The 21,247-nt window shown below is 40.3% G+C and overlaps 1 protein-coding gene across 1 annotated transcript in view; it reads left to right on the top strand.

The window, feature by feature from the left end:
* The window catches only part of mmd (disintegrin and metalloproteinase domain-containing protein mind-meld), a 997,749-nt gene that overhangs the window by 222,771 nt on the left and 753,731 nt on the right, over positions 1-21,247 (top strand). The window contains exon 3 of the mRNA XM_071590726.1: positions 11,501-11,541. The gene's annotated coding sequence lies outside the window, so the exon portion shown is untranslated. The remainder of the gene's footprint in view (positions 1-11,500; positions 11,542-21,247) is intronic.

The raw sequence follows: 21,247 nt of genomic DNA, 5'->3' as shown, positions 1-21,247 counted from the left end.
CTTGAATATTGAGAAAGAGGAAAAAACTCATTTGGAAGCAGTGGAAATGTGGATTTGGAGAAGGATAACAAGAAGATGGGCGGACGAGAAAAGTGACGTAGAAGTATTGAGAGGAATTAAAGAGAAAAGGAATTTAATAAAAGGAAAATTAAATTTTTTGGACATGTTCTCAGGCATAACAACTTCCTGGAAAGTATTATGAAGGGGACAATAATAGGAAAAAAAGGCCAGGGAAGAAATTTATTGAAGATATAAAAAGTACCACAAGAGTAACAAAATAAAATAAACTGTTAATAATGGCAATGGAAAGAGACCAATGGCTGCAACGCCAAGTATCCGCCTTTAGGAGATGACGATGATGAGTTTCTCTTGTCGCCACGTGCCATTAGTGTGGCATAATTGCACTATCTTCAAAAAAATTCATATCATTGCTCTAAACTTCCAAAAAGATTTTTAAAAGCTCAAAATTTAACTTTGGCAATGTACTTTAAAATCTTGTTTGGAATATGTGTAGTCATTTAATATAAGCACAGTAACCAATAAAAATGTAGTGCATCCCGAGAAGAGAGAATTGTTAAACTTAAATCCAAATGCAAATGTCAGTGGAATACGATGCGCCATTGTTCGCGCTTTCTGGGGGACGGAAAGCAGTCGGGTTTCTCTCTTGCAAAGGCGCCATTGTGTTTCGAAGAAGAATATCTGGATAAAATATGTCAGTATTTGCAAGGTAGATACAAACTTCACGGAAAATTTGGTGTACAATTGATGAAACATCTTCAATTCAAGGAAGAATATGATGTTTTTTTGCTGTTGAAGTGGTTAACCAAGCTACGTTTTTTAAAATTATTATTGCTTACCGCTGGTATTCAACCCTTAAAAAATTTACTGAAACATATTTCCCCGTGAATCATCACGGAACCTACTGTTGTTGGGGTGAAACGCCGAAATCTTTCCGAAATACAATTCAGTAAGCTGCCGGCAGGAGACGATTCTGGTGCATCATTTTGCTCTATGAAGGAGCGGACGATGACAAAACATCAAACCTTCACGGCTTTCAAAACTTGCGAAAGGCGGATGACGACGAGACGCAAGGTTAGCTTTACCCAGGATTGTATGGCTAGAAGAGGAAAAGAACACAGAATGAATGAAGGACAGGCGGGGTAGAAGTACTGGGCATGGCGGCGGAGAGCGAGTTGTACCGCGGGTGGATTAAATTCTTGTTAAGGTTTACCCCATCAGGAGTGGGCACGGCATAACACGGGAAAAGGGAGTGATGGAAGGGATAATATGAAGGAGGAGGGGATAGGTAGAGGTATTAATCCCAGTTCTCGCATATTCCGCGCCCCCTCCCCCACCCCCGCTTTACTCCGTCCCTCTCCACCACCGCACTCTATTGTGTTCGGATTAATTAACATTTGCTGCCATTCCGCCGAGTGTATAATAAGAGGCGGAAGGAAGCTCGCGGGGTGGAGGGGGTAGAACGCTGAGCTTGGTTTGAAAGGGGCGGGGGAGGCGGAGGGAGGTCGGCTGCGGGTGGTTTGGTTGAGTAATTGAATCCTGCCCTCTGAATGGAGAATCGCACATTTGTGCATGCTAGTGAGCCTTTAGGTAAAGGTTTGGCAGCAGCCTGGATTCGCGCATGTATGAATGTGAATTGGGGTAGTACCCGGCGTGCATTCTGCCGGGCTAGGGGATGTTAAGTTGGACGATGGTTATGTCCGAGGTGGCGGGGTTATTCGGTGAGAGGCGGGGACAGGTCCACGGTGGACGTGAAGGTGGGCCGGGGGTCATGAGGAGGCAGTGGCAGTTGCCGAGGGGAGACGTAATTGAAAACGACTGTGCCTCCGGGACTGGGGCGACGAATTACTCATTTTTTTATTTTACAAATTTTTTAACGGCCTATTTGAGTAATTAAATGTCCGCATTAAATTTTAATGGGAGAGGAGGCTTAAGATAAGCCTTATCAAAATGGACCTGACTCAGATTTTTTTCGTTCCATCGCATTTACACGAGTGGTTGTCGATGAAGAATCTTTTGTAAGGAACAAACAGATTAATTTTTGTGTCCCTTTTCGCTCATGCAGCCATAAACCGGCATTGTCCCTCGTGGCTAAAAACTTTTTAATTTTTCTGCAAAATTAATATTGGAATATGTTTTTTGACGCTCATTTTTTTCCGGGATAATAATGAGATTTTTGTGGTTCTCATAATTAAAATTGGATTCTCTTATAAAACCGATGGCATATTGCGCACGGTGGCACTATTTTGTGAAGCAGACTTCGGATAGCTATCTCCCGCGAAGAGGATAACGTGGCCCTATAATTTTAATTTAAAATTTGTATATTAAACTCGCTCTTGCTTATTTTGCGTGTGCAGTCAAAATCTACATTAATGAAGAGACTTCAAAAGCACACACTGACGCACACAAATTTCGAACACACATTCATGCATTTTATTTTCACGTCGCAAGGGATTTTAAATATTTAAATACTTCAGTTTGCAATAATATGATTCCATTCCGTCCTCTCATCAAAATGTTTCCAATTGAACTGAGTTGTCCTGCGCTTCTATCTTCTCAAAATACGGCGTGGTACATTTCGATCTGGATGAAAAATTGACGGAAAATATCATAAGGTCCGGTTTTACGAATATATAGTGCAATTATTCCTATCTTTTCCCATGTAGTGCATTAATAAGCAGCATTTCACATGCCTATGAGTATATTGCACTCTCTGCTCGCAATATTTTCCAAAAATAGGTTTAAGTTCTAATGGAACAAATTGGGGGACTTACAATTGACATCAAGAAATGTGAATAGCTACATATTTGTTGATGTCAATTAGTAGATTACACTTTTACAATTCAAATAATTTGCTATTGAAATTTACAGAGAGCTTGGAGATATGATATATGTACGTATTTTTCACTAAAAATTAAACCGCTCCATTGTGTCAACTTCACCGATGAATTATCTGGGAGTAATTGAAAAGTACAATTATCAACATTGCTATGAAAAGCTATGACCAAAACAGAAATAAAGAAGCAGAATGAGTTGAGGCGTGGATTTTGCGTTTGCGTTTAGTTTTACGAACTGAATATTTATATCATTTCACATGCGTGATCACTGATTCGGATATGCCGCGGAAGAATCACGAATCATTTGACCCTACGAGTGAAATGCCTTCACGTGCCGACGCCCCGAGCTACCCCTCACCCGGATCCTTGTGGCGAAAGAATTTCATGTAATGGCCCTATCTGAAAATTTACCCATTGCCAAGGCCATATCTTAATTTGGCGAGCAAATGCTGGTGTAGTAAGTAGCCCTCAGGCGGGTAGGCGCCCGAGGCTGCGTAAGAGACCGAATTCTCCACCCCGTTATACGAGAGAAATGCGTGCTGTGACTCGCGCTAGCCTTTCACTGCGTACACATCTGGACTTCCTATTGCGACCACCCTTCAAATCACCAGACGGTTCCAGGAATCTTTTTCTCTCCATCGAGGCATGAAAAAGCACAGTGCGAACGTAAGAGGAAAGTGTATGAGGTAGCGTCCAAAATCTCAGCTAAGGTGTTTTGTTGTGCATTGGCCACCGAAACGTGATGTTCAGGAAGGCTAACTTCTAAGCTACGGTTTTTCTACCCTATTGTAATAGCATGTCTATCGGTTAAACATTTCGTTTGAAAGATATGGGCATTTTCTTCTTGTTCAATGCATTATACCTGGGTCATTAAAATTCGCTAAATATGCATTTTATTTGAATTGCGACTATTAATGAATGACTATATAATATCGTGGAGCCGTAAAAGAGTCACTGTTCTAATCTAATCAATGAACTTGAACTACTTATGCAATATGCCTGCCTGTATGACGTCACTTATTTATTTTAGGGCACCTTTCGTTGCAATTGATTTGTAAAAGCTATGGTATGTAGTGGAAAGAAATGCAAATTCGATAATATGTAGCAAGTAGCTTACTGCCAGGTAGTACATGTATGCAACGGCTCTCTTCTTCCGAGTAAACATTAGTCGGGTGTTACATATGCTTCGCGTTAGCAACACTATAAACTATTGGCCAATAAACGGAGTGACAAATGGGGAAGCAAGGACTCGGCTATGGTTCACAATCCCGTCATATATGATACATTATTTAAATACATTAGGAAATGATAAGAGTAATTACAACTTCATGGTGATAGAGGTGACCTGTATAATTTTGGATTGGAGCGATTATGAACAATTACGAGCGTCCTAAAGGACGTCCTAAAGGTAAATAATAAATGACTATAGATGGATATATTAGCTCAGATTATGCCAAATACTTCGGCGTCATTCCAACCTGCAGCACTGTAGCAAGCACATGGATGGACATTCGACGCCGCCATTAAAAATTTAGGCTTCAGTGGACTATTTGTAAGAGTTTCATTGAAGATTAAATTTAAAACGTGTTTATTCGAAGAGAGTTTGAGCTACATTTAGTATAGACTGCTAGTTATTTGGATCATAATTAGGATATTTTATTTGGGGAAATGTATTGAATGAAGTAACGGCGAGGGATTGGGTTTGTAAAATATTTTTGAAATAAGATAATAAGTAAAATATGATCTTTGTAAAATCGTGATGGACACTCAAAAAGAGGAAATGTGAGGTTAAATAGACTGACCAGATAAAATAACAGTAGCTCTGACTTAGGCATAGATTTTTTGACTCTCTTTCCTCTCTACCAAATGTCGTGATATCGGCCAAAATCAAGGTAAAGTAACAGAAAAACCGTGTGTCCCGCTGAATGCTGAAATTTATATTAGAACCCGTCACTAGAATCAGAATTCATATGAAAAAGGCTGGTGACCAAACACTGCCCGCCACGCTTTCCCGTGACGGCTCGCGCGTAAGTTAACAAATTTAGTTAATAGCAGGTCCTGATGTGTGGGTCACAGTAAACTAAATTGGCTTTGGTGTTATGAAAATGGCTTGAAGATAAGCATAATGCATGCGCATGGTTGGAAAAATTGAAAAGGAGGATGGATGGATATATCTCGAGAGAGTATAGACAGTTCGTTACGGTCTGCGGACGAATTTAGCGTGCACACAGAGGAGGCGGATGGGAAGCGGGAAGGTTGCTGGCTCTTTCTCCGGCCAATCGCGTTGATGTCAGCGGGAGGGGCTTCGATGGAAGGGTCCAATATTAAAACCTCTTCCTCCCGCTGGTATCTCCCTCGTGGGCCATTATGCTTTCACTGAGCGTAATTGCTTGTTCTGCATTTCTGACGGCAGATTGAATCCTTAATTAATTGCCGGACGATTTGAAATCATTATTTCGGCGAGGGATGACGGGCTTTGTCGATTGACCGGTTTCGTCAGGCAGCCTTCTTTTGTTTGTGCGTGTTACCCGGGAAGGGCGTTTTGAAAAATTCCCATGGCAGATAACGCGTGTCGCCGATGTTAAAATGCGCCACATGCAAGCGGGGGCGCCCTTGGGAAAAGGCCTCGCACTTGTACATGACCTGATGTAATCTGGAGCTTCCGATAATGAAATATGATATAGTGGACCCCTCGTGAATGCTGCATCGGGGCGTATTTCCCTGGTTTTCATTTCCTTCAGAAGGCTTTTGATCCATGTTTTCTCCATTGTTCCACGAGGCTCCAATGCATACAAAGCTACATCTGAGGGTATAAATATAATGTATGAGGATATGAGCGCACGGTCAAAATTACCGTGGCGATTTGCTTGAATTTTCACGATTTTTAACCCGCTAATGGAAAATCACCAAATACATCGGCAGTACGTTACTCGGGATCAGAACTAGTTGCATAAAAAAATTGTATCGCTTTTTCAAAGTATGATGACTTCACTTTCTTTTCTGGCAAGCTCTACTTCATTGATAAACGAGAATAAATCGTTCGCTGCTGTCTTGTAGTTCCTGCTTATCGTTTTCACTGATTTCGGTTGCTGGATTAGTTCTAAGCTATTAATCCACTCTCGGCAATATTATCTTATATCCAAGTTATTGGAAAAGTATCTTAATTATTTTTTTCATTCAACAGTGAAGAACTCTATCTCATCCAGCGACTTAATTCTCTGATTGGACATTTGTAAATTATTAAAAATCAGTAAAAAATCGGCAATTTGTATTATTCAATTAAGCTTTCTAATTATGTCCATGGAAATTAATATTAGCTTGATTATTGAATAATATACTTATATACGGTATTTTTACAATTCAAGAATGTTTTCTGACTTGTATACAGGTTTATTTATTTTTCCGAGGGTTCAGCTTATCACGATCCTTCCAATTTTTTATCATTCATTTGGTTTATTTATTTATAATTTCCGTCTATAAAAGTAGATTGGAATAATTTCCCACCGCCGGCTGCTTTTCGGGAAACAATGTATTCCTATGAAATCGTATTACAAGATATATTGGGAAATATCTCTTAATTTAAGCAGCGAGTTATTTTGAGCACCACCATCCAAACGCATTGTATTTCCCTATAGAGTGAGTGTGCTACCTCATCTGCTGTCTTGTGTTATAATATTTTCTGGTTTGTGTCTGAGAATGGCTGATTCCATGTAATAATGGCTAATACGAAATCATTTGCGGTACCGAAATCATCTCCTTAGCGGTATTTTTCCTGTGTATTTGCGTGAACTTGATAATCCTATCATTTTTGCGCTGAGCTAAAGATCTCACATGAACACTCCCGTTCTGTACCCCGTACACCATTCATGAGTGAGCGGCATTTCCCGCAACGGACAGGCGAGGATTGAATATGTTAGTGCGGGAATGGTGTCTCTCTCTTTCTCCCTTTTCTCGAGGGATTATTTTCACCGGGACTGACGGACACCAGGGACAAGGAGGTCCCCGCAAGGAGGTAGAAGGAATCAGATAAATGGTTTCACAGATGGGATGGCGTTATGGGAAGAGGGGACCGAATTGGCCGGAGAGATCCTCCTCTTCATTTTATCTCGATGTGGAATTATTGAGAGGTCTACAGAGTGAAATATTACGGAAAGAGACTAGGCACTCAAGATATTTGATTGAACTTTGATCTTCTCCATTTGGGGTACTGATGTTAAAATGTGCCCTCTCCTTTCGGCGTCATCTTCCCTCCCTCCCACCCACCCGCCCCCCGTCCATTTTCTGAGGCTAAAAGCAGTTGGGTGTCATTGTGCTCTAGAAATTAAGCCTTTCGAAAGCTTCGCTCCATTTCTTACTTTGGTGATATCACTTTATTATTCCTCAAAGGAACCTAAGATTAAACACATATCTGCTCCTTAAAATGCATCTTACCCAAATGCTCATTCTGTAGTAGTCTTTTGTCATTAACATCCTCCTTGGAGAGTGGAAGGTAGCTAATGACGTTTTAATCATTTTAAACTCTCCCATCCTCGCACATGTAACATAGCAGCCGTATGATATACTTTCCTATTGATTGCCTAATGACAAATCCGAAATCCAGAGATATTTTCAAATTTGCAGTCGAACATGTTTCGGAATGATTTAATGGAAACTAAACTAAGCAACATTTAGCTGAGATTTGTTGAAGGCCTACCCGTTTTGTGTTGTCCTTCACACAAAAATCAAAAATCATTCTGGTCAGTAGGGTTGGGCCATTTACTGTGAAATTCACCCCAGTTCCAAATCCACCTCAAGCACTGGCCGTTCAGAATTCAATCCTACGACAAATGGAGGGATTGAAACATCGAAGGGATACACGCAAATAGCGTTCGCGAACTCAAAAGTAAACCTCTCGGACCTCAGAAAGCCGAAACGATCAACATTTTTGAAGAAATATTATGGACACTTTATTTTGAACGAAAGTGACTGCTACGTGTACTTCGGCTTGCAGAGAACCATCTGAGCCATTATTATTTTTATTTCCTACGTGACAACGATAAATAAACGATTTTTCCCTGTTACCGATTGACGCGAAAGAGATCCCCGAAACTTATCCTTTAGTGAGAGGCTATGAAATAAAGAAATGGGTTACGGTTCCGTCCACCCTTCCCCTGTTTCGGGTTTGCATGGGCTCTTGTGACAGATTTGATGCCGTTTCACCCAATTGCTCCCACCTTGTCCCCTGAGACTCCAGCCATCTTTCTCCCAAGAAGGCGCGACTGATGGTAGCACTCGATTCCTCGCCTCCTTTCTTTGTATTCTTCCCCTTTTTTTTGCTCACAGCTCGTCGTTGAGGGGAATCCACTCTCCCCCGCGCCTCCTCTCAACGTCACCTCCGCTCGCAACCCCCCTCTTCTTCCTTCCCCCAGGGGGCAAGCAATCCCGTCTTTGATCGCTCAAGAGAGGTCCTCTTCACCTGCCGGACCATTTGCTCCTCCTCCATCACACACCCCCGCCCCACCCACACCCCCTCTCTCTCCCCTTTGCCCACATACAGCCAGCGCTTTTCTCCATCTATTTTTCCGTCCCAACCACAGACTTCCTGCAACCGCAAAATCTCTATCCCTCCCCTGCCCCCCCCCCCGTCCAGACTCTGTTTGCTCCTAACTCCGGGGCGCGCCCCACCCAAACACCTTCCCGGACATCCGGACCTGCGTCCGGCCGGTCTCCTCACCCACGCCCTCCTTTTCATGGCTCCGCGCCCGCCACAACGCCCTCTCGCCGCGCGCCAATTTCCTCCCTGTCATGAACTTTACTCTCGACGATCGCCTCTCATGCCCCTTCAGGGCCATGTCTTCGTGCCATCTCCCCGAACCCCTTTCCTCCCCATTCCCCGTCTTCCAACCTTCAGATACCGGCCTCTTGCTTTATCCGCTACCCTTTCCCCCTCTGTTCCTCGTCCGTCCGCGCGCTTCCAATCGTCTTCTCTTCGTCTCTTAACCTTTTGTTTCTAAAAAGTTTTGATATTCCTGCGGTCTCCTTGTTTACCTCCTCGATTTACATTTGAATGGAACGCAATGAAAACAGTCACCGGGGTGTAATAAGTGTTGCTATAGCGTTGTCTCGATTTTTATTTCGTTTGCAAATAAAAATGGGAAGTATGGAAAATAAAAGTCTGGGATTCACTGGCGGAGAGAGAAAAAACTTCTCGATATGTTATCGAGAGATCAGGTACTGAGGTAACATCATGCAAAGTAATACTCATCATATATCTTTTCCAACGTCAGGATCATATTCCAGCCTATAATTGTAGGCAGGACACACAAAAGGCGATTGAGGAATGATATCGCCCGTAGTGGTTTAGTCTATACTCGAATCATTCTCTTTCCCTCCGACCTTTTATCTCGATACACCTCAAGTTCCTGTATGGTACCACAGACATCAAATATCTTGAGGCAAACCGTTAGGTGAAACTTCTATTTTAAGCTCGCAGTTAATGCAATCTTCATTTATCACCACTGTGATTATCATCAGAAAACATAATCAATGATTAACTTGTATTCGATTAAGTTTTTTATATTAACGCATACTTACCGACATCCTTCTCATTGTAATTTGATGATGGACTTCTTGAAAAGTATTTCACGTTTGCTATTAACTTCTTTTAAACTATTTTTATTTTAAAAAATATTACCTCAAATATGAAAAGTAGATGTCGTATACTCTAGCCAACGATTCATATGTTTTAATTTTTTGGTTTAGGCGGAATGGTCGCATAAACTAAGGAGTGCACTTATAAATTCCAAATGAGGTCACTGAAGAATGTAGAATCAAAAATACAGACCATTTGTGAACGACAGATATTTATTGTGAATAATTTCGGATTAAAGAGTTAGAGTAGAGAATGATTCGATGACTACAAAAGAAATCGTGAATTTGTACGTTCAGTGAATCGGACGGGTAAGAAATGTATTTGAAGGCGTTTTCAGTAGTGACTCATGTTTTGTCTTGGTCGGAATATGGAATATGGTCGGACTTTTCGCTCTTAGAGTCGCTATTTCTTAGTCCGTTACTTGTCTTGGTACTCGTAAAGATTTTTCTTAGAACCCCTATCATTTCCCTTCAACCTTCCTTTCACCTTCATTGGCACCTCAAAACTCATCCCCCGACTCTTCTTCCCTCTCATCCGTGTCTGTCTGAGTGCCTAACGCCTTCACCATTCTCCGAAATCGTAGATTCCTAAATTACGTCTCAAATCAGAGCCATTATTATGTACGCCGAGATCTCGATCTTCTTTCCATTGAAATTTCCATACCAATCTTCCCCGGGATCATGAAAAATGATCCTCACCGTTACCTCCGCTCTTTTTGCTGTCACAGACCCACCTACCCCACATCTTCCCCCATCTGGCCGATCGCATTTTTTCGATCGAGACTATTCAGGATTTGGATTGTACTCGTAGTTCCACCGCACCGAATAAAACCGGGGAACAGAGTCCCACACTTACACCCTCAGAGGAATGGAAATAAATGCTGCTGCTGACGCCAAACTATTCGTTTCCATCCTTTGGGCCTAGCTTGAGGGAGACAAACAACAAGTATATGGGTGCCCCCCTGAAGAGAGTAGTTTTTGGCTCAGTTTGCGTCAATTCAACAAATTAATGGGAAATAGCTGGAAGCAATTTGCACTCTAAAGCACTAATCAATGTCCAACCAGAAACTGAAATCACTTAAAAATGGGTAATGTTTACCCATTTGAGAAATATTGTGCTAATGCGAAAGACAAGGGCAATATTGAAAAACAAATAAGTGAAGGAAACATGATTATGGACTAATGTGGAAGATATTGGTTTATCATTCTATAAAAATCGCAGCTCATGTTCGGGGAGCTATTTCTTTTTCTTTTAATTTGAAAACGCATTAAAAAGGACTTCCTTGAATTTCTTACTAAAATTGTTAATCACCTCCCCTGAAATATACCGGACTTTAATGTTTCTATTCATGAAAATAAAGGAAGATAAGGAATATATATATATTACTTGGAATATACATTTTAATGAAATAAATAAACTATAATGAAATTTTACCTTAGAATCCATAGGTGATGACAACGATGTTTATCTGATGTAACTGCTAGTAAAAGTTCTTCTAGGGAAGACGTTCCGTATACGAGCGTAATGTATTTGAGTTTGAATTTATATTTTTATCTTTTTTACATTTTGAATACATTACATCAATTAACGGATCAACATCCTCTGCATATATTGCTAGGCTGCATGCGAGTTTCGATGCTTCGTGATTTTAATTTTGGTGAGTACCTAATATTCTGCTTACTTGCCAAGTTTGGTAAGTGAGAATAATTCAGTTCCAGAAAGTTTTCATTTGATAAAGTCATATAATCAATTCGTAATGCTGCTGAATGTGATATTTAGCCCATTGGTAATAATTATTGATGTAATTACAAGTGAAAGTCAAACAAAGAGAGGTGCGCCCATTCTCTAATTCAACGAAATATTTTATCTCTTGGGGTTTTTTTAAGTTGTTTAACCGGAATTTAGATAATAATAACTGTTACCAAAAGGCTAGTTTTGTTGAAATAATAAATATTTACATTACCATTCTCCAGCAGTAGAACATTTTCTAATCAAGCATTTCTCTCTTTTGCAGGTTAGTTATCCAAACCTTCGCTTGACGCTGATTGAATGCAGGTAAAGTTAAATCTTTGCAGAAATTTTAGCTGATGCCCAATTCCTATGTACCTTTAAAGCCTCTGCATTGAGTATTGAAGACGCGGGGTCGCACGCCCTATGACGCTGAGTACTTACTGCTCCTTTGGACGTCGCATCCCTCCCGTGTGGAGTGCCGACGGACTACAAGCCCTTACCGATCCTTCACGGTCCCCCCCCCCATCTTGTACCCTGGAGCTCCGTTCAGTGTGTGTCTGTCTCCAAAACACTAGTGAATATAGGGTGAATAGAAATTATAAGTTTCACCAGAAATGACAACGTACCAAACATGATGGGTCTGAAAATATTGAACGCCTAATATTTATTCCAAATTTAGAGGGGAAATAATTTCTATTCTTTGCAACTTGAAGTTTCCAATATACGAGTCGTATTAACCGCTAGGTATTTTTAAATTGTGCGGAAAGGCAAAGTTTTGGATGACTTTTTCATTGAACTTACCTATGAGTCAACTTTAATGAAATATGGATGGCCATGAAGTACCGTTTGCTAATTATATTTTAAAATTATTAATGTTGTTGTGTCATTCCTTGAGGTTCAGCTATTCTATGATGATATAATTATTGGAATATGACCTAATAACAAATAACATAATAACAAACCTAATAACAAAAAGGTAATTGACTGCCGTTCGAGTGTGGCTTTGACCTGTTACCTTCAGATAATACTTGTGCTCAGTTCTTGCATATTTTCAGTGTGATGGACGTCCTAGGCAAGAAACTTTCATTAGAATGAGCTTGAACGAATGCTCTATGCGCTCTTTTTCATAGAATATTAGATATATGTATTTTCTAAAACATTTACAAATGCCACCGTTTCATTAATATGCTGTATTTATTTAGCCCTTTTACCCACACATAATCCGTGATCAGAACAGTATAAAACACCAATTCATAATATTTAGAGTCGTAGGACGTAATGTTACAAAACTACGGGTGAAAATCACCAATTGCTCGAATCATTGTTGACGTAGCATCACTTTCCACGAGCTCTCGTGGGAGCTAGTCGAATAACATGCAAATTTAACTTTAGGGTGTAACTCCACAGTGCAGAAAATTCCTGATTAATGCGAAGACACAAAGATGAACTTAATATTTAACATATTGTTTATGCCTTTTTCTGAAAGGAAAAGGTTCACTTCGCTCACTCGATATTCCTCATCCGGGTGAGTCGCGGGAATCTGGTGATAGATACAATCTAGTGAATTACATTTGGCTGTGTTCCTAATTATGTCACAGTGTGATATTTCCTTTACCGTACAAGTTCTGTTTATTTATGGTATTTGGTACTGTGGTGGTTAGAGAGAACGAGGAAAGAAATAATCTTCTCTTTTTCACCGACGATATTGATGGCAATGCCATGAAAGACCAGAATCACAAAGCAGTGGACAATGCTTGGAGGCCGGACCGTGTCTGCCGCGGTCACCTCTTTGTTGTACCGGCCCTCGGGCCGTCACACGTAAACACACACACACACTACTCATGACTGCTTTGTTGTGCGACGCCCCCTTTCCTTTCACGAATACGCATATCCGTATGCATAAGCTTACAAATATGTCACTTTCCCCGGGTGCTTTCATCCCCCATCGCATCCCTCGTCACCAGTGACTTGGCCACGCCCTCGGAAGGTCTATCCTCGTGGACACTGCCCAAACATCTCTGACCTTTCCGATTACATTCCTGGGCAATTGTTTTTACTCCGCAGCTCCGGCGAGGCCCACTATTTTGCTTGCGTGCATTTTTTTCAGAGCAGTTACTTTTTATTATTACAGGTTGGTATTGTTTCTTCCCGACCGCGGCATCCGCTGACCTCTTTGTGCTCATTTTCACGTCTTGTGCCATTTGTTTTATCCTTCCCCTGAGGAGGAAGAGCGGTCGGACGGTTGGTACAATGGGCATTCATTAACCGGAGACCGGACTCCTGTTACGCTAGGCCAGATGAGAGGGCGGCGGGAGGATAGATACCTTTTTACGGGTGTTTGTTTTCTGACAGAGTTCTGTGGACGAGGGAATACTCACCTCCTCCCGCTCTCCGGCGCGTTATTATTTCTCCGACTGTGGTCGTCCACCATTTTAGCTTTGCTCATTAAAACTGGCCGTGTCTGTGGCGCTCCTCACGGTGCATTCCCTTTTTTGTTTCCCTTTTATTTTCTACGCTTGTCTCTTTTTTCCCATCTTCTCTATCTTTCTCTCTCTCCCTCTCCCCTCCTCATTCGGATTTTCAGACCTGCTCCCTAGAAACAATGCCGCAAAGTCTATTGAATGAAAAGCGTTTCGACCTGATTTTCTCTTTTTTTTTTGCAATATCACCGCTGCCCCACGCGTGTGGCTGCAATGGGGGCGAGAGGGGGCGTGGCGAGGGCCGGGGGCGGAAACAAACGAACGTGGAAGTGGTCTGCGTTGCGATTGTCCGCAACTACTATTTTCTCATCCGAATTCATCTCGTTACAGCTGCAACTACTTTTGTAGCTAAACACGCTTACCTTTTTGCACCGGTTCAACTGACATCCTGTCAGAAATCTTTCTCTTCTCGCTAATATTCGGAATAAGGCTAAGATATCAGATTACCCGGTGAACGTCCATTATTTTGTGACTATCTGTTTCATTTTTCGTGTCTCATTCTTCCTTGGATTTTATTATAAAGGACATTATTATTTTTTATTTTTATTATTATGTGGATGAAGGGAGTATTGACCGGCAGCGGGATGTTGAAGACTGTAATTGAGGGGAGAATGTTTGGCAAACGAGGAAAGGGATGGAACAGGATAGGGATGTTGGACGGGATGAAGGGAGGAAGAAAGTACTCAGAGCTGAAGAGGGACCTAATTTAGAGTAAGATATTGTATTTTGCGAGGGGTCACAAATTATTTAATTAGTAATTATGCCCTTCCAAAAGCCTATCTTAACCGGTAGATTACCTTTAAAAAAATTATTTTTTATATTTTTCATGAATTATCTTTTTTTATCTTTGAATCAGCAAATTGTCTATTGAAGCTCAATAAATATGGATAGGTTAAATAATTGCCGAAATATGATATTAGTTATATCTTTAGTTTATGGTTTCACTGTACTCATATTAACAATAATAGCTTTGCGTATGCCATGGAAATTAGCTCAAGCGTGAACGAGCTTGCCTTTTAACAGAGCTGGAAGTGCGGCCTTGGAAAGATCACCCACGCCCAGCAGCCCCTATAGGTCTTTAATCACTTTAAAAATACCACCTGATAAGTACTTAATGCTTTACACTCGAAAAATCATTTGCATAGACTGGAATAAAATCCTGATCTCTCGATTTCTGACCGAGTGCGTCCTCTGTCTCAAGGAGATCGTAAAAGGCGCGAAGGAAAAAGGTGTTTTGCTAAATTACCCTAGATAAGCAGGAGTCGTTGTCATACTTACAGTGCTATGAAGTTACGTTCAACTTCGAACACGAGTTGGTCTCAAAAAAATACAGAAAGAGAGTGGTGAATTCCTCAACAGTTCCTTCAGCGGACTGTGGAGCATAAGATATAATTATGGAATGGATAAATACTATAATTTTAGTAATTTTATTAAATTGAACCTGTTAATCTATGTCAAACGTTATTTTTCTACTTATTTTCTCTTTCGTCGTAACATCATTTACAGTACAATCTTTGCCAGTAGCATTCGGGAATTTATTCGCAAAGGTAACAGCTCCTTAGACTATTAGCAGAAGATTAACTCGAGTTAAATGTCGTAGCACTAATGTTACTCATAGCATAATGAATATAGAGATATTTGCATAAAAATGATCATTCATTCTTCCAAATTTATTTTGCGCGAAGACAGTCTCAAAAAGTTAGTCAATATTTTACATACTTTTATTTTAAATTACGGTGGAAAAGAGGGTAAAAAATAATTCACCCGGAAAACTTAAGAAGGGGTGCGGTCGTGCCTGAGTTCTAATACTTTGAAACAATGTACATTTTCTTCAAGATTGTCATTCTTTATTGATCCCTTGGATATAATTCCCCCGGCTTAAAAGTTGAAACACGTGTTGCAGCTGCGCTCACATTATTCCTTAACTTTACATAAATATAGATGCTAATTTACTTCGTAGAAAACTAAGTAGCAATACCATCTTAGAATTAAATGAGCACACTACCTCCGGCGTGGCAACAACTCAAGTGACCCGACTTTTGGAGAGGGAAACCTTCGCTAGAACCTCCTTAAGGAAAAGAAATGGCCCCTTTCATCCCTCGCTCGTTCTCCCCCAACCCTGACAACCCTGCTCGCAACCTTTCATGCCAGGCCTTCTCCCCCTTAGCATGCCTCGGGGACGGGGAAGTGCTACCACCAGCGTGGGTGGAGAGGGGCAGCAGGTGGACTTTTGCTGGTTCTTCCGGGGGTTAAGTGTCGAGGGGCGGCCCGGGAGGGAAGCGCGGGTCACGGACTCGCGTGGGCGGGGGTCGGGAGAATGGGGTAGGGTTGGGAAGTGGAAGAGGAAATTTCGGTTGATGGCCCCCCGCCTGAAGGAAGCAAGCGAGGGGCCGTGCAGGAAGTGAGCGAGGGAGGGATGGGAGGGGGTGGGGGCTTGAAGAAGGTCGGGGGTGAGGGTGGTTGGGATAGGGGTTTGCATTTGGGGGTGATCGCCGAAGAAGGGAGGGGTGCGGCGAGGGAGGAGCACAGGTGAGAGGAAAGGAAAGGTAGCTGGCTCCGGGAAGAGGGAGAAGGGAAAGGGACAAGGAGGGGAAGGGTGGGTGTCTTCGGAGCCAAATTGACACAGTCCATCCCATCCCATGGCTCAAAGAATTTATTAGAAATGAAACAGAGCCAATTATCAATGTAAACTCGTGAGAAAAATACGGCATTGACCCGTTAAGAATTCCGGACGTTGAAGCAACTGAAAAAATAAAAATAAATGGTGCAATCTTAGTTCTGTATTCAAGACAACCCGTGCGTTAAATTGTTCCTGATGAAATATCCGCTCCTGACGAAATAAATCCGTTCCAATGAAATAAGCGCTTTCCCAATTTTGGGAGTTAATATATACGCACAGAATACTGAAATACGTTGTTATTTTGTATCTATTTTATTAGGTTTTAGGAAACGTTTGCCGTCATGTCGCTTCAGCGATGATATAAATAATATATTATTTGTCCCATCGTAATGTGACAGGGGAACATCACGACGATAAAATTAAAGAGATCAAGTGTAAAAGCGGCAGATGTGAGATGTCATTGTTTTCACGAGCAGTAAGGGATCAGAATAACTAAATGTGAATGCGTTAATTAAAAAGAGAAAGTGTGTGTGTATATATATATATATATATATATATATATATATATATATATATATATATATATATATATACATATATATATATATATATATATATATATATATATATATATCGAAAATACAATCCATCACCCTCTGACCCTCTGCTCAAAATTAAAACAATAGGACAGGTGTTTATCTGGTTCCTAGATTCCTGGAAAGAACCAGGCTTTTATTATCATTAGTTATTATATTCATTTATTATTATTAATATTAGGCATTAATTATCCCAGTCTTTACGTTTTTCATCCCCCCTCCGCTCCCAATACCTTCCATATTATTCCCATACTTCTAAAAATTCCCCTCCCAACTCTTCCCCTTGCAAACCTTTCCCCACCTTTCCCTTCCATTCAGCGTCTCTGGCTCCTTCTGTATAATAATCTCTTCAGTTCCTTCCTTCTCTTCCTTGAGAATGGTGGCTTGACCACCGAAAATCATAAAACGTGTGAGTTTCTTAATAGGCATTCATGTATTTACAATTTTCCTCTTATTTATCACTGTTATTTTTCCCTTTGTGGATCAGATTTATTCGGAGGGTTGGTTAACAACTCCCGTATATTTCAATTAGAGTGTTTTACAGTGCAAAGTCATTAAGGACATTAAATAACGGCTTTCCGTTGTGTTATTGATGTTTTATTACTCTATTATTTTGTGAAAGTAAAGACTTATATTAAGTTTTTGTAGTCAGTCACGGAAATTAACTCATTTGTAAAAATAATATTTCCGAAGCTTTTTCACAAATCCCTCGAATATTATTTCTCAAAATGGAAGCAATTCTTTCTTGCCTGTGAATCGTTCCCACTGCTTAATAATTCACATGATATATAGGGTTAATGAGGGTGGTTCAGTCGCGAGGGGGATGTAATTTTCCACTGCTATCTCCTAAATGTCAGACAGAGGGGCCGATTGGATGGCGGCCCTTCCTTTATGTTAAAATACTTCTGTCATGGATGCTCTCCTCTCGCTGTTTCGAGTCTCCTCGTGGGTATCTCCAGATCCCTTTTGTTTCGAAAACCTTTAAAAGTGCTATCATAGAGAGAAAGAGTTGCATGAGGAGATCATCATTTATTCCTAAGAACAGCGCTTTGAAGAGTGTAACGCTTTCCTTTTACGCTCACGCTGCACGGAAGCTCCACTTTTACTCGCGAAAACACACACGCACATACACAAAAGAGGGTGAACGGGGGAGGAGTGGAGCTTACAACTTTACGTCTATCCACCTCACCCTCTGAAATGTAAAAACCAAAAGCTCCACTTTTAAAATCGTCATGTAAAAGTCATAAAGTGAAACGTTTTTTATGACCGTGTCCCCCCCTCTTCTCCTCATTACCTCATCTCTCTCAATACTTCTTCCTCGCGACCCTCCTTTTTTAACTCTCTCTCTCCTCTGAAACTCAATTTTCTCCTCTCCTTTCTCCCTAAGTATTATATTTCTTTCTTATTGCGTAATAAATCTTAAAGACCCAAATTTTCTCTCCACGTAGATTGTGGGTTATCAAAAATTTATCAAGTAACTTCAGTTGGATTCTTTTGTCTGTGTTGGGGTCGCAATAATTTCTTTGTTCCTTCTCCTCTAATCAACTCCATCTTTTTTCACACTTGGATGAGGTGTCTTGTTACATTTATTCTAACCATATTATATCCTCATTTCAGAGTTATGCTCATGATTAAGTTGATCTATCCTCAGTTACACAGCAACGGAAGTGGTTCTTATGCCAACGATTAAAATAACAACTCTTGTTCCTCATATATTTCCCAAATACTGCTAAACGAAAACTTAAATATCTGATATCGTACATCCGCATTAAGTTGTGCTATTATTAGATAGGTTAGGTGGATTGATATTCAAAAATACTCCGAGGAATGGCTAAAGCCTGCGAGCTAGGGAGGATTGAAGTTTCCTTGGAATGCTTGACTATAGCGCCATGGATTGAAAGTTAAAAAGTATCATGAATAAAATCAAAAGTAAATAAAATTCATATTACGGCTGTGTTAATGAACTTTAGTAAACATAGATTCATATCATAAAGCTAGCTAATTCTGTAAAACTCTAACTCATACTACCTTGATCAAAAAGTTCCCGGAATAACCACCGTGTGGCGCTCCCATCGTTCCGATTTGAGTTCTGTTTTTTTTGTTAAATTGGTACATCTTAGTGTCATAACTTGACATTTGAAAAAGTTACGTAGCCAAGAGTACATCTATCTCTGTGTGTGTTGGCGATTTTTTACAATTGCAGAAATGGATTTAAATTTGCAACAACGAACTTGTATTAAATTTTGCGTAAAAAACGGTTTTAGTGGCGCACGGACGTTGGAAATGTTGGAAAAGTGTTTCGGCAACGATTCTCTAAAAAAAACGGTCGTTTACCAGTGGCACGAGCGGTTCAGAAGTGGTCGTGAGTCAATCGAAGATGATGAACGCAGTGGCAGACCATCGACATCGAAAGTCGGTGAAAAAATTGATAAAGTAAAAGAAATGTTGGTCAATAACCGCAAATTAACCATCAGAGAAATAGCGGAGGACTTGAACATTGCCTATGGATCCGCCCAAGACATTGTGGTTAATGATTTGGGTTTCCGTCGTGTAGCAGCAAAGTTGGTGCCAAAAGACCTCAATTTCATGCAAAAAAGAGACCGTGTTGACGTCGCAAAAGACATGATTTGCGAGGCTGAATCCGATCCCACATTCAACAAAAGGATCATTACTGGAGACGAGACGTGGGTTTATGAGTACGACACGCAATCCAGACATCAGGCAAGTGAATGGCGTTCACCAAATGAGCCGAGACCAAAAAAACCACGTCGTTTTCAGTCAAAAAAGAAGGCAATGCTGACGGTTTTCATGGATTACAACGGTGTAGTGCATCATGAATTTTTGCCAGAAGGCCAGACAGTAAACAAAGAGTATTATTTGGGCGTTATGAGACGTTTGCGTGAAGCAATTCGCCGAAAGAGACCAGAAATGTGGGCAGAAAACTCGTGGATTTTGCACCATGATAACGCACCGTCGCACAGTGCTATCATTATTCGTAATTTTTTGACGAAAAATGCAACAAATACCATCCAACAGCCACCGAATTCACCTGATTTGGCTCCCTGTGACTTCTTTCTGTTCAATCGAGTTAAAAAACCATTACGGGGAACGCGTTTTAGCAGCCGAGAGGAAGTAATGGAAAAATCGCAGGAAGCACTGATGGACATACCGAAAACCGACCGTAACTTTTGCAAATGTCAAGTTATGACACTAAGATTTAAAGGGAATATCAACAACAGATGTACCAATTTAACAAAAAAAACAGAACTCAAATCGGAACGATGGGAGCGCCACACGGTGGTTATTCCGGGAACGTTTTGATCAAGGTAGTATGTCACCTTGAATCCCTAAGTCAATGAAGTTAATTTAATTAGTTCTGGTTTTGGATTTGGATTTTGTTATGTTCGTGTGTATGGTGCAAGGGAAGAGTAACATGACGTTCTCTATATCTCTCTTATTTTATCCCGTTGATCAAAGCTACACAGGAAATGCGAGTATAATTTTGTGCCTTATTAATTCTCTCTGTATCTTTGCCTGCTGTTTTCGAGAATCAAAAGGCTTACAATTTAATTCCATTAGCATATCCGTGAGCTTTCTAGCTTCTCATAGCAAACCAAATTTTGACAGTGGAATTCCAGCAGAGTATTTTTTCTCTGAACTTTATCTAATTCATCAATTGATGTTTTCATCCATGGATGCCATGTACATTCTGCGAATTTCAAATGTAGCTTAATTGAAGCAAATAACACCTCTCTCACTCTTACTTCGTCAATACATTTTCCAGTAACCCATTATAGCTTAGTAATTGGCTTTCCGAGAGAGATTCTTTGGACAGCTTTTTAAAAATCTAGATAAACCTCTATTGGGTCAAAATTGTCTTTCAATCCCATAATTGTTAAGAACAAAAGGGGTAAGTCGTGTATAGCATAACCAGACTATTCATAAATCGGTATTTTCAGAATTAAACTCTTGACTATTGAGATTTCTTATTTTCGAACTAACATGTATATATCTATATGTATGTAAATATATGCATTATATATACACACACACACATATATATATATATACATACATATATATATGTATGCACATATATACATTTTCATATACATATATATATATATATATATATATATATATATATATATATATATATATATATATATATATATATATATATATATATATCTAGCACGAAAGTCTAACGGATATGAATAATAATTCCGACGAAAGAGCGAGATGGCGTTGGTGAACAAAAATTAACACTCCGGCCCACAATTTAATCTAAAAAAAGCTTCGCAAGGATATCCCACTTGCTACACACCTGGTGA

This window comes from Hetaerina americana, unplaced genomic scaffold (genome assembly GCF_022747635.1).
Source record: "Hetaerina americana unplaced genomic scaffold, ioHetAmer1.1.p SCAF_4, whole genome shotgun sequence".
NCBI classification, from domain to species: domain Eukaryota; kingdom Metazoa; phylum Arthropoda; class Insecta; order Odonata; family Calopterygidae; genus Hetaerina; species Hetaerina americana.
The sequence above is the reverse complement of the archived record's forward strand: the minus strand, read 5'-3'. Positions and strand labels throughout refer to the sequence as shown.